Raw genomic sequence first — 12,376 nt, 5'->3', positions numbered from 1 at the left:
GGACAACACACAAACACACACAGAGAGCAAGAAAGGGACACGCGCACACACAGCGAGGGGGGAGACACATGCTCACACAACGAGGGAGGGCCAAGCACACACACGCACACCAAGAGGGAAACACACACACACACACAGCAAGGGAGGGACGCACACACACACACAGCGAGGGAGGGACACACGCACACACAGCGAGGGAGGTACACACACACACACACACACACACACACACAGCGAGGGAGGGACACGGACACACACAGCGAGGGAGGGACACGGACACACACAGCGAGGGAGGGACACACACACACACAGCGAGGGAGGGACACACACACACACAGCGAGGGAGGGACACACACACACACAGCGAGGGAGGGACACACACACACAGCGAGGGAGGGACACACACACACACAGCGAGGGAGGGACACACACACACACAGCGAGGGAGGGACACACACACACACACACACAGACAGCGAGGGAGGGACACACACACAGACAGCGAGGGAGGGAGGGACACACACACAGACAGCGAGGGAGGGAGGGACACACACGCAACGAGGGAGGGACACACACGCAACGAGGGAGGGACACACACGCAACGAGGGAGGGACACACACAGACACAGCGAGGGAAGGACATGCACGCGCACATACACAGAGAGCGAGGACCACACACACAGCGAGGGAGGGACACACACACAGCGAGGGAGGGACACGCTGAGACGCGCAGCGAGGGAGGGAGCATGGACACACACAGCGAGGGAGGGACACGGACACACACAGCGAGGGAGGGACACGGACACACACAGCGAGGGAGGGACACGGACACACACACAGCGAGGGAGGGACACACACACACACAGCGAGGGAGGGACACACACACACACAGCGAGGGAGGGACACACACACACACAGCGAGGGAGGGACACACACACACACAGCGAGGGAGGGACACACACACACACACAGCGAGGGAGGGACACACACACACAGCGAAGGAGGGACACACACACACACAGCGAGGGAGGGACACACACACACACAGCGAGGGAGGGACACACACACACAGCGAAGGAGGGACACACACACACACAGCGAAGGAGGGACACACACACACAGAGCGAAGGAGGGACACACACACACAGAGCGAAGGAGGGACACACACACGCACAGCGAGGAAGGGACACACACACGCACAGCGAGGAAGGGACACACACACACAGCAAGGGAGAGGCACGCAGCGAAGGGACACACACACAGACAGCGAGGGAAGGATTTGCACACACAGTGAGGGAAGGACACACAGACACACACAGCATGGGAGGGACACGCACACACAGCGAGGGAGGGACACACACAGGGAAGGAGGGACAAGCACACACACGGCGAGGGGGAGGGCATGTGTACAGGAGTTGACAGGGGACACGCACACACAGCGAGAGGGAACACGCACAGATACGGCGAGGGAGGGACACACGCACACACAGCAAGGGGGGACAAGCACTCACACAGCGAGGGGAGAAGCGCACACACAGTGAGGAGGATATACACAAAGTGCAATGGAGGGACACGCACACACATACACACACAGAGCAAGTGAGGGAGGAACACGCACATACACTGCAAGGGAGGGACACACACACACCGCGAAGGAGGGACAAGCACACACATGTCGAGGGGGAGGGCATATGCACAGAAATTGAGAGGAGGCACACACACAGCGAGAGAGGACACACACAGACACGGCAAGGGTGGGACACGTGCACGCAGCAAGCTGGTCACACACACACACAAGAGATGGACACACACGCAAAGCGAGGGAGTGACATGCACACATACATACACACACATAAACACAGAGCAAGGGAGGTACATGCACACATGCACAGCGAGGGAGGGACACTCACACACACAGAGAGGGAGGGACACGCACACACAGCGAGTGAGAGACACACAGCGAGCAAGGGACTTGCTGAGACATGCAGCAAGGGAGGGACATGCACACGCACAGCGAGGGAGGGACACGCACACACAGTGAGGGAGGGACACGCACACACAGCGAGGGAGGGACACGCACACACAGCGAGGGAGGGACACGCACACACAGCGAGGGAGGGACACGCACACACAGCGAGGGAGGGACACGCACACACAGCGAGGGAGGGACACACACACACAGCAAGGGAGGGACACACACACACACAGCGAGGGAGGGACACACACACACACAGCGAGGGAGGGACACACACACACAGCGAGGGAGGGACACACACACACAGCGAGGGAGGGACACACACACACAGCGAGGGAGGGACACACACACACAGCGAGGGAGGGACACACACACACAGCGAGGGAGGGACACACACACACAGCGAGGGAGGGACACACACACAGCGAGGGAGGGACACACACACACAGCGAGGGAGGGACACACACACACAGCGAGGGAGGGACACACACACACAGCGAGGGAGGGACACACACACACAGCGAGGGAGGGACACACACACACACAGCGAGGGAGGGACACGCACACACAGCGAGGGAGGGACACACACACACAGCGAGGGAGGGACACACACACACAGCGAGGGAGGGACACACACACACACACACACACAGCGAGGGAGATACCTGCAGACACACAGCGAGGGAGGGACATGCATACACAGTGAGGGGGATATACGCAGACACACAGCGAGGGAGGGACACACACGCAAATCGAGGGAGGGACTTACACAGTGAGGAAGGGACACGCGCACACACAGCGAGGGAGGGACACGCGCACACACAGCGAGGGAGGGACACGCGCACACACAGTGAGGGAGGGACACGCGCACACACAGCGAGGGAGGGACACGCGCACTCACAGCGAGGGAGGGACACGCGCACTCACAGCGAGGGAGGGACACGCGCACACACAGCGAGGGAGGGACACGCGCACACACAGCGAAGGAGGGACACACGCACAGAGCGAAGGAGGGACACACACACACAGAGCGAGGAAGGGACACACACACAGACAGTGAGGGAAGGACACACAGACACACACAGCGAGGGAGGGACACGCACACACAGCGAGGGAGGGACACGCACACACAGCGAGGGAGGGACACGCACACACAGCGAGGGAGGGACACGCACACACAGCGAGGGAGGGACACGCACACACAGCGAGGGAGGGACACACACACACAGCGAGGGAGGGACACACACACACAGCGAGGGAGGGACACACACACACACACACAGCGAGGGAGGGACACACACACACACACACAGCGAGGGAGGGACACACACACACACACACACACAGCGAGGGAGATACCTGCAGACACACAGCGAGGGAGGGACATGCATACACAGTGAGGGGGATATACGCAGACACACAGCGAGGGAGGGACACACACGCAAATCGAGGGAGGGACTTACACAGTGAGGAAGGGACACACGCACACACAGCGAGGGGAACACACACACACGAAGTGAGGGAGGGACATACACACAGACACACAGCAAGGGAGGGACACACACACACTGTGGGAGTGACACGCATACAGACACACACGCAGCGATGGAAGGACACTAACATACACTGTAAAAGGGTCAAACATACTCACAGCAAGAGGGGACACACACACATAGCGAGAGATGGACACGCACACACATAGCCAGCAAGGGACATGGACACACGCAAACAAACACACACACAGCAAGAGTGGGACACGCGCACAAACAGCGAGGGGGAGACACAAGCACACACAGCGAGAGAGGGCCACACACACACACAGCAAGAGTAACACACACACACACACACACACACACACACACAGTGCAAGGGAAGGACACTCACATACACTGCAAGAGGGACACGTACACACAGCGAGGGAAGAACACGCACATGCGCAAGCACAAAATTACAGACGCACACACACAGCCAGTGAGGGACATGGACACACACAAACACAGACACACACACACAGCAAGAGGGGGGCACGCGCACACACAGTGAAGAGGAGACACATGCACACACAGCGAGGGAGGGCCACACACACACACATGCACAGCAGGACACACACACACACACACACAGCAAGGGGGCAATTCACACATACACAGCGAGGGAGGGACACACATGCACACACAGAGCGAGGGAGGGGGACACACACACCGACAGCGAGGGAGGGACACGCGCACATAGTGAGGGAGTGACACGCGCATGAGGAAGCACACAAACACAGACACACACAGTGAGAGGGGTCACACACAGCCAGGGGGAGACATGCACACACACACACAGAGCAAGAGAGGGACATGCGCACACACAACGAGGAGGACACACATGCACACACAGCGAGGAAGGGCCAGGCACACACAAACACAGCAAGAGGGACACACACACACACACACACACACACACACACAGAGCAAGGGGGGAAATTCATACATACACAGTGAGGGAGGGACACGCGCACACACAGACAGCGAGGGTGGGACTACACACACGAACACACATGCACATACAGCAAGAAGGCGACACATGCACACACAGTGAGGAAGGGCCAGGCACACACAGTCACAGCAAGAGGGACACGCGTGCGCGCACACACACACACAGAGTGAGGGAGGGACACACATACACAGACAGCGAGGGAGTGACACGTGCATGAGGAAGCACACAAACAGACACACATAGTGAGAGAGGGACACGCACACACCGCGAGGGAGGGAGGGACACACACACACACAGTGAGAGAGGGACACGCACACACAGCGAGAGAGGGACACACACACACAGCGAGGGAGGGAGGGACACGCACACACACAGTGAGAGAGGGACATGTACACACAGCGGGGGAGCAACACGCGCATGAGGAAGCACACAAACACAGACACACACAGCGAGAGGGGGACACGCACACACACAGCCAGGGAGGGACATGCATGCACAGTGAGGGAGGGAGACACACAAACACACACAGAGAGCAAGAAAAGGACACGCGCACACACAGCGACGGGGGAGGCACATGCTCACACAACGAGGGAGGTCCAAGCACACACACGCACACTAAGAGGGAAACACACACACACAGCAAGGGGGGAAACTCACACACACACACCAAGGGAGGGACACACACACCAAGGGAGGGACACACACACACCCACACAGTGAGGACACACACCCACACAGCGAGGGAGGGACACACACACCCACACAGCGAGGGAGGGACACACACACACACACACAGCGAGGGAGGGACACACACACACACACACAGCGAGGGAGGGACACACACACACACAGAGCGAGGGAGGGACACACACACACACAGAGCGAAGGAGGGACACACACACACACAGAGCGAGGGAGGGACACACACACACACACACGCAGAGCGAGGGAGGGACACACACACACACAGAGCGAGGGAGGGACACACACACACACAGAGCGAGGGAGGGACACACACACACACACACAGAGCGAGAGAGGGACACACACACACACAGAGCGAGCGAGGGACACACACACACACACACACACACACAGAGCGAGCGAGGGACACACACACACAGAGCGAGCGAGGGACACACACACAGCAAGCGAGGGACACACACACACACACACACAGAGCGAGCGAGGGACACACACACACACAGAGCGAGCGAGGGACACACACACACACAGAGCGAGCGAGGGACACACACACAGTGAGCGAGGGACACACACACAGCAAGCGAGGGACACACACACAGCAAGCGAGGGACACACACACAGCAAGCGAGGGACACACACACAGCAAGCGAGGGACACACACACACACACAGGGAAGGAGGGACAAGCACACACGGTGAGGGGCAGGGCATGTGCACAGAAACTGACAGGAAGCACGCACATACAGGGAGAGGGGACACGCACAGACACAGCAAGGGAGTGACACGCGCACACACAGCAAGTGGGACACACACAAAAAGCGAGGGAGGGACACGCACAAATACACACAGTTAAGGGGATACACGCAGACACAACGAGGGAGGGACAAATAGACACACCGTGAGGGAGTGACACTCACATACACATCAAGAGGGACACATACTCACAGCAAGAGGGGTACACACGCACACAGCGAGGGAGGGACATGCGCGCGCGTGCACACACACACACACAGCAAGGGGGAGAAGGACATGCACACACAGCGTGGGAGGGACACGCACACACAGCAAACGTGGACATGTACTCACACATGCACATCAAGAGGGACACACACACACATTCGGGGGGGAACTGACACATACACAGCGAGGGACACGCACACACACACAGCGAGGGAGGGACACACGCATACACAGCAAGGGAGGCACACACACACACACACACAGACAGCGAGGGTGGGACCGCACACAGCGAGGGAGAGACACACACATACACACAGAGCGAGGGAGGGACACACACAGACACAGTGAGGGAAGGACACACACACAGACACAGCGAGGAGGGACACGCACACACACAGCGAGGGAGGGGCACGCACACACACAGCGAGGGAGGGGCACGCACACACACAGCGAGGGAGGGGCACGCACACACACAGCGAGGGAGGGAAACGCACAGAGTGAGGGAGGGACACGCGCACACAACGCGAGGGAGTGACACACAAACAGCGAGTGAGGGACACACTGCGAAGGGGCAACACACAAACATATACTGTGACGGTGTGACATGTATACACACACACACACACACACTCAGCGAGCGAGGGACACAGACAGTGAGCTAGAGGCTTGCTGAGACACACAGCGAGGTAGGGACACGCACACGCACAGCGAGGGAAGGACATGCACACACACACACCGTGGGAGGGACATGCACACACACACAGCGAGGGAGCGACATACATAAACACACACAGCGAGAGGTGACACGCACAGACACGGCGAGGGAGGGACACATGCACACACAGCAAGGGGATCATGCAGTCACACAGCAAGGGGAGATTAGCACACACACTGAGGGGGATATACACAAAGAGCAAGGGGGACACACACACACACACACACACACACACACAACGCGAGGGAGGGACATGCACGCATACACACAGTTAAGGGGATACACGCAGGCACACAGCGAGGGAGGGACACACATACTCATACACACACACAGCAAGGAAAGGACACTCACATACACTGCAACAGGGACACACATACTCACAGCTAGAGGGGGACACGCACACACAGCGAGGGAGGGACACACGCATGCGCACAATTACAGACACACACAGCGAGAGAGGGACACGAACACAGAGCTAGGAAGGGACATGCACACACAGTGAGGGAGGGACATTCACAAACACAAAAACACACACAGAGCAAGAGAGGGACATTCGCACACCCAGCGAGGGAGGGGGACACACACACACAGCGAGGGAGGGGGACACACACACACAGCGAGGGAGGGGGACACACACACACACACAGCGAGGGAGGGACACACACACACACACAGCGAGGGAGGGACACACACACACACACAGCGAGGGAGGGACACACACACACACACACACAGCGAGGGAGGGACACACACACACAGCGAGGGAGGGACACACACACACACACAGCGAGGGAGGGACACACACACACACACAGCGAGGGAGGGACACACACACACACACAGCGAGGGAGGGGGACACACACAGCGAGGGAGGGGGACACACACACACACACAGCGAGGGAGGGACACACACACACACACAGCGAGGGAGGGGGACACACACACACACACACACAGCGAGGGAGGGACACACACACACAGCGAGGGAGGGACACACACACACACACAGCGAGGGAGGGACACACACACACACACAGCGAGGGAGGGACACACACACACACACAGCGAGGGAGGGGGACACACACACACAGCGAGGGAGGGGGACACACACACACAGCGAGGGAGGGGGACACACACACACAGCGAGGGAGGGACACACACACACACAGCGAGGGAGGGGGACACACACACACACAGCGAGGGAGGGGGACACACACACACACAGCGAGGGAGGGGGACACACACACACAGCGAGGGAGGGGGACACACACACACAGCGAGGGAGGGGGACACACACACACAGCGAGGGAGGGGGACACACACACACACACAGCGAGGGAGGGGGACACACACACACACAGCGAGGGAGGGACACACACACACACACAGCGAGGGAGGGACACACACACACACACACAGCGAGGGAGGGACACACACACACACACAGAGCGAGGGAGGGACACACACACACACACAGCGAGGGAGGGGGACACACACACACACAGCGAGGGAGGGACACACACACACACACAGCGAGGGAGGGACACACACACACACACAGCGAGGGAGGGACACACACACACACACAGCGAGGGAGGGGGACACACACACACAGCGAGGGAGGGGGACACACACACACACAGCGAGGGAGGGGGACACACACACACAGCGAGGGAGGGGGACACACACACACACAGCGAGGGAGGGACACACACACACACACACAGCGAGGGAGGGGGACACACACACACAGCGAGGGAGGGGGACACACACACACACAGCGAGGGAGGGACACACACACACACACAGCGAGGGAGGGACACACACACACACACACACACACAGCGAGGGAGGGACACACACACACACAGCGAGGGAGGGACACACACACACACAGCGAGGGAGGGGGACACACACACACAGCGAGGGAGGGGGACACACACACACAGCGAGGGAGTGGGACACACACACAGCGAGGGAGGGGGACACACACACACAGCGAGGGAGGGGGACACACACACACACAGCGAGGGAGGGGGACACACACACACACACAGCGAGGGAGGGGGACACACACACACACACAGCGAGGGAGGGGGACACACACACACACACAGCGAGGGAGGGGGACACACACACACACAGTGAGGGAGGGACACACACACACACAGCGAGGGAGGGACACACACACACACACACACAGCGAGGGAGGGGGACACACACACAGCGAGGGAGGGACACACACACACACAGCGAGGGAGGGACACACACACACACAGCGAGGGAGGGGGACACACACACACAGCGAGGGAGGGGGACACACACACACAGCGAGGGAGGGGGACACACACACACAGCGAGGGAGGGGGACACACACACACAGCGAGGGAGGGGGACACACACACAGCGAGGGAGGGACACACACACACACAGCGAGGGAGGGACACACACACACACAGCGAGGGAGGGGGACACACACACACACAGCGAGGGAGGGGGACACACACACACACAGCGAGGGAGGGACACACACACACACACAGCGAGGGAGGGGGACACACACACACACACACACACAGCGAGGGAGGGGGACACACACACACACAGCGAGGGAGGGACACACACACACACAGCAAGGGAGGGGGACACACACACACACACAGCGAGGGAGGGGGACACACACACACACAGCGAGGGAGGGGGACACACACACACACAGCGAGGGAGGGGGACACACACACACACAGCGAGGGAGGGGGACACACACACACACACAGCGAGGGAGGGGGACACACACACACAGCGAGGGAGGGGGACACACACACACACAGCGAGGGAGGGGGACACACACACACACAGCGAGGGAGGGGGACACACACACCGAGGGAGGGGGACACACACACACACAGCGAGGGAGGGGGACACACACACACACAGCGAGGGAGGGGGACACACACACACACAGCGAGGGAGGGGGACACACACACACACAGCGAGGGAGGGGGACACACACACACACAGCGAGGGAGGGGGACACACACACACACAGCGAGGGAGGGGGACACACACACACACAGCGAGGGAGGGACACACACACACACAGCGAGGGAGGGACACACACACACACAGCATGAGGGACACACACAGCAAGAGCGACGCGCACACAGTGAGAGAGGGACACGCACACACACATACTCTCACAGCGAGGGAGGGACACACAGACACACAGTGAGTGAGTGATACGCATACAGAGAGAGGGGAGGACACACTCACACACTGCAAGAGGGGCGCACACACACTCACAGCAAGAGGGACACACACACATACACAGCGAGGTTGAGACACGCACACACATGCAAGGGTGGGACATGTGCTCAGAAAGCTAGAGGACACACACACTTACACACGCACACACACACACACACACGCACACACACACTGAGGGGACAGACACACACAGTGAGGGAGGGAAACACGCAGACATACGCACACACACACACACACACACACACAGACAGTGAAGGAGGGACATGCTCACACACAGCGAGGGAAGGGGACACACACGCATAAATACACACACACAAACACAGAACAATGGAGGGACACGTGCACACACAGTGATGTGTCTCCTCGGACGTGTAATCGTCCAGCTCTCACTCCAGTCTGCTCCCTCACAGGGTCACCGTCTCTGTGACTCCCAGGTACAACTAGGCCTCGATCCTCGGTGCTGATTTATATTCTCCCAGGTGTGAGTCAGTCTCAAGCTCCTGCTCCAAGTTGCTCCCTCACACGGTCACTCCCTCTGTGACTCGGTGCGGATTTCGAGCCTCCTGCTCTGCTTTTTATCCAAATCCAGGTCCCAGTCGGCCTTGACCCTCGCTGCTGATTTATATTCTCCCGCTCTGTGCTGCACTCGCTCGGGTCTCTCCCCTTGTGACTCCCAGGTAATGGTCGGCATCAAGCCTCAGCTGAGATTTATAACATCCCATTCCGCACTGCTCTCTTACAGGATCGCCGTTGTGCCTGGAAGACAGTGGGAAAGAGGAGGATTAGACAGAGCAGAGGGTGTTACAGTGATTGAGGGAGCTGTAGGGGATGAAACAGGTTATCTGGGGAGCTCGGCAGACCTGCAGTGACTAAAGAACGTTAATGGAGCGAGAGTTGCAGACACTGAAGAAGGCAAAGGAAATAGAGAGATGGTGGCTTGTTGTTCATGACGGAGCTTTGTAGAGTCTCAAGGGTTCAAAGTTTGGGAGAAGATTTGTAGCTCGGGTGCTCCTTGTTGTGGTTCTGTTCGCCGAGCTGGGAATTTGTGTTGCAGACGTTTCGTCCCCTGTCTAGGTGACATCCTCAGGGAGCCTCCTGTGAAGCGCTTCTGTGATGTTTCCTCCGGCATTTATAGTGGTCTGTCCCTGCCGCTTCCGGTTGTCAGTTCCAGCTGTCCGCTGTAGTGGCCGGTATATTGGGTCCAGGTCGATGTGCTTATTGATTGAAACTGTGGATGAGTGCCATGCCTCTAGGAATTCCCTGGCTGTTCTCTGTTTGGCTTGTCCTAATATAGTAGTGTTGTCCCAGTCGAACTCACGTTGCTGGTCATCTGCGTGTGCGGCTACTAAGGATAGCTGGTCGTGTCGTTTCGTGGCCAGTTGGTGTTCATGGATACAGATTGTTAGCTGTCTTCCTGTTTGTCCTATGTAGTGTTTTGTGCAGTCTTTGCATGGGTTTTTGTACACTACATTGGTTTTGCTCATGTTGGGTATCGGGTCCTTCGTCCTGGTGAGTTGTTGTCTGAGGGTGGCTGTTGGTTTATGTGCCGTTATGAGTCCTTGTGGTCGCAGTAGTCTGGCTGTCAGTTCAGAAATGTTCTTGATGTATGGTAGTGTGGCTAGTCCTTTGGGTTGCGGCATGTCCTCGTTCCGTTGTCTTTCCCTGAGGCATCTGTGGATGAAATTGCGTGGAGTTTGACCCCACCCCGCAGCTCACCAATAGGATAAACAACACACTGAGAAACCTGCAAAAAAAAAAAAGGACAGATAATCAGGTTTGACCTACAGAGAATGAAACCTGAAAGCAACAACACCCTCAGATTCTATGGACTACCTAAAGTGCACAAACCAGACATCCCACTCAGACACATAGTATCACGACCAGGGACACCATCACACAAACAGGCTAAAGAACTACAGCAGAAACTGAAACACCTGATCAGCGGATCCAGACACTTTGTACAGTCAACACAGGAATTCTTGGACACATAGACAAGGAAGAATCTATGGTCTCATTTGATGTCACGGCACTGTTCACCTCTATCAACAAAACCCTAGCCAGAGAAACAATAGCCAACCTGCTGGACATACAGAACAGACAACAGGACGGTGAACCTATCAAAAAAGACTGCATACTCAAACTACTGGATCTGTGCCTCACAACACACTTCACATTCGACAACCAAATATATGAACAAATCAACGGCACACCCATGGGCTCACCCATCTCTGGACTCATAGCAGAAGCGGTAATGCAAAGATTAGAACAAACA

The 12,376-nt window shown here is 58.0% G+C and overlaps 1 long non-coding RNA gene across 4 annotated transcripts in view; it reads right to left on the bottom strand.

Annotated features, from left to right (window-relative positions):
* Positions 1 to 11,043, bottom strand: part of LOC122552135 (uncharacterized) — a 68,829-nt gene extending 57,786 nt beyond the window's left edge. Inside the window, exons 1-2 of one of the 4 annotated variants that reach the window (XR_015755176.1) lie at positions 10,965 to 11,043; positions 10,454 to 10,860 (exon numbers count right to left, since the gene is read on the bottom strand). This is a non-coding gene — a long non-coding RNA (uncharacterized LOC122552135). Of the gene's footprint in view, positions 1 to 10,453 lie in introns of all 4 variants that reach the window. The other 3 variants (XR_015755175.1, XR_015755177.1, XR_015755178.1) reach the window with 3 other exon arrangements.
* Positions 11,044 to 12,376: the final 1,333 nt, after the last annotated feature.

The sequence above is a fragment of the Chiloscyllium plagiosum genome, unplaced genomic scaffold (assembly GCF_037043375.1).
Source record: "Chiloscyllium plagiosum isolate Xiang-an unplaced genomic scaffold, Cpla_swu_hap1 HiC_scaffold_49, whole genome shotgun sequence".
In the NCBI taxonomy this organism is placed as follows: Eukaryota; Metazoa; Chordata; class Chondrichthyes; order Orectolobiformes; family Hemiscylliidae; genus Chiloscyllium; species Chiloscyllium plagiosum.
The sequence above is the reverse complement of the archived record's forward strand: the minus strand, read 5'-3'. Positions and strand labels throughout refer to the sequence as shown.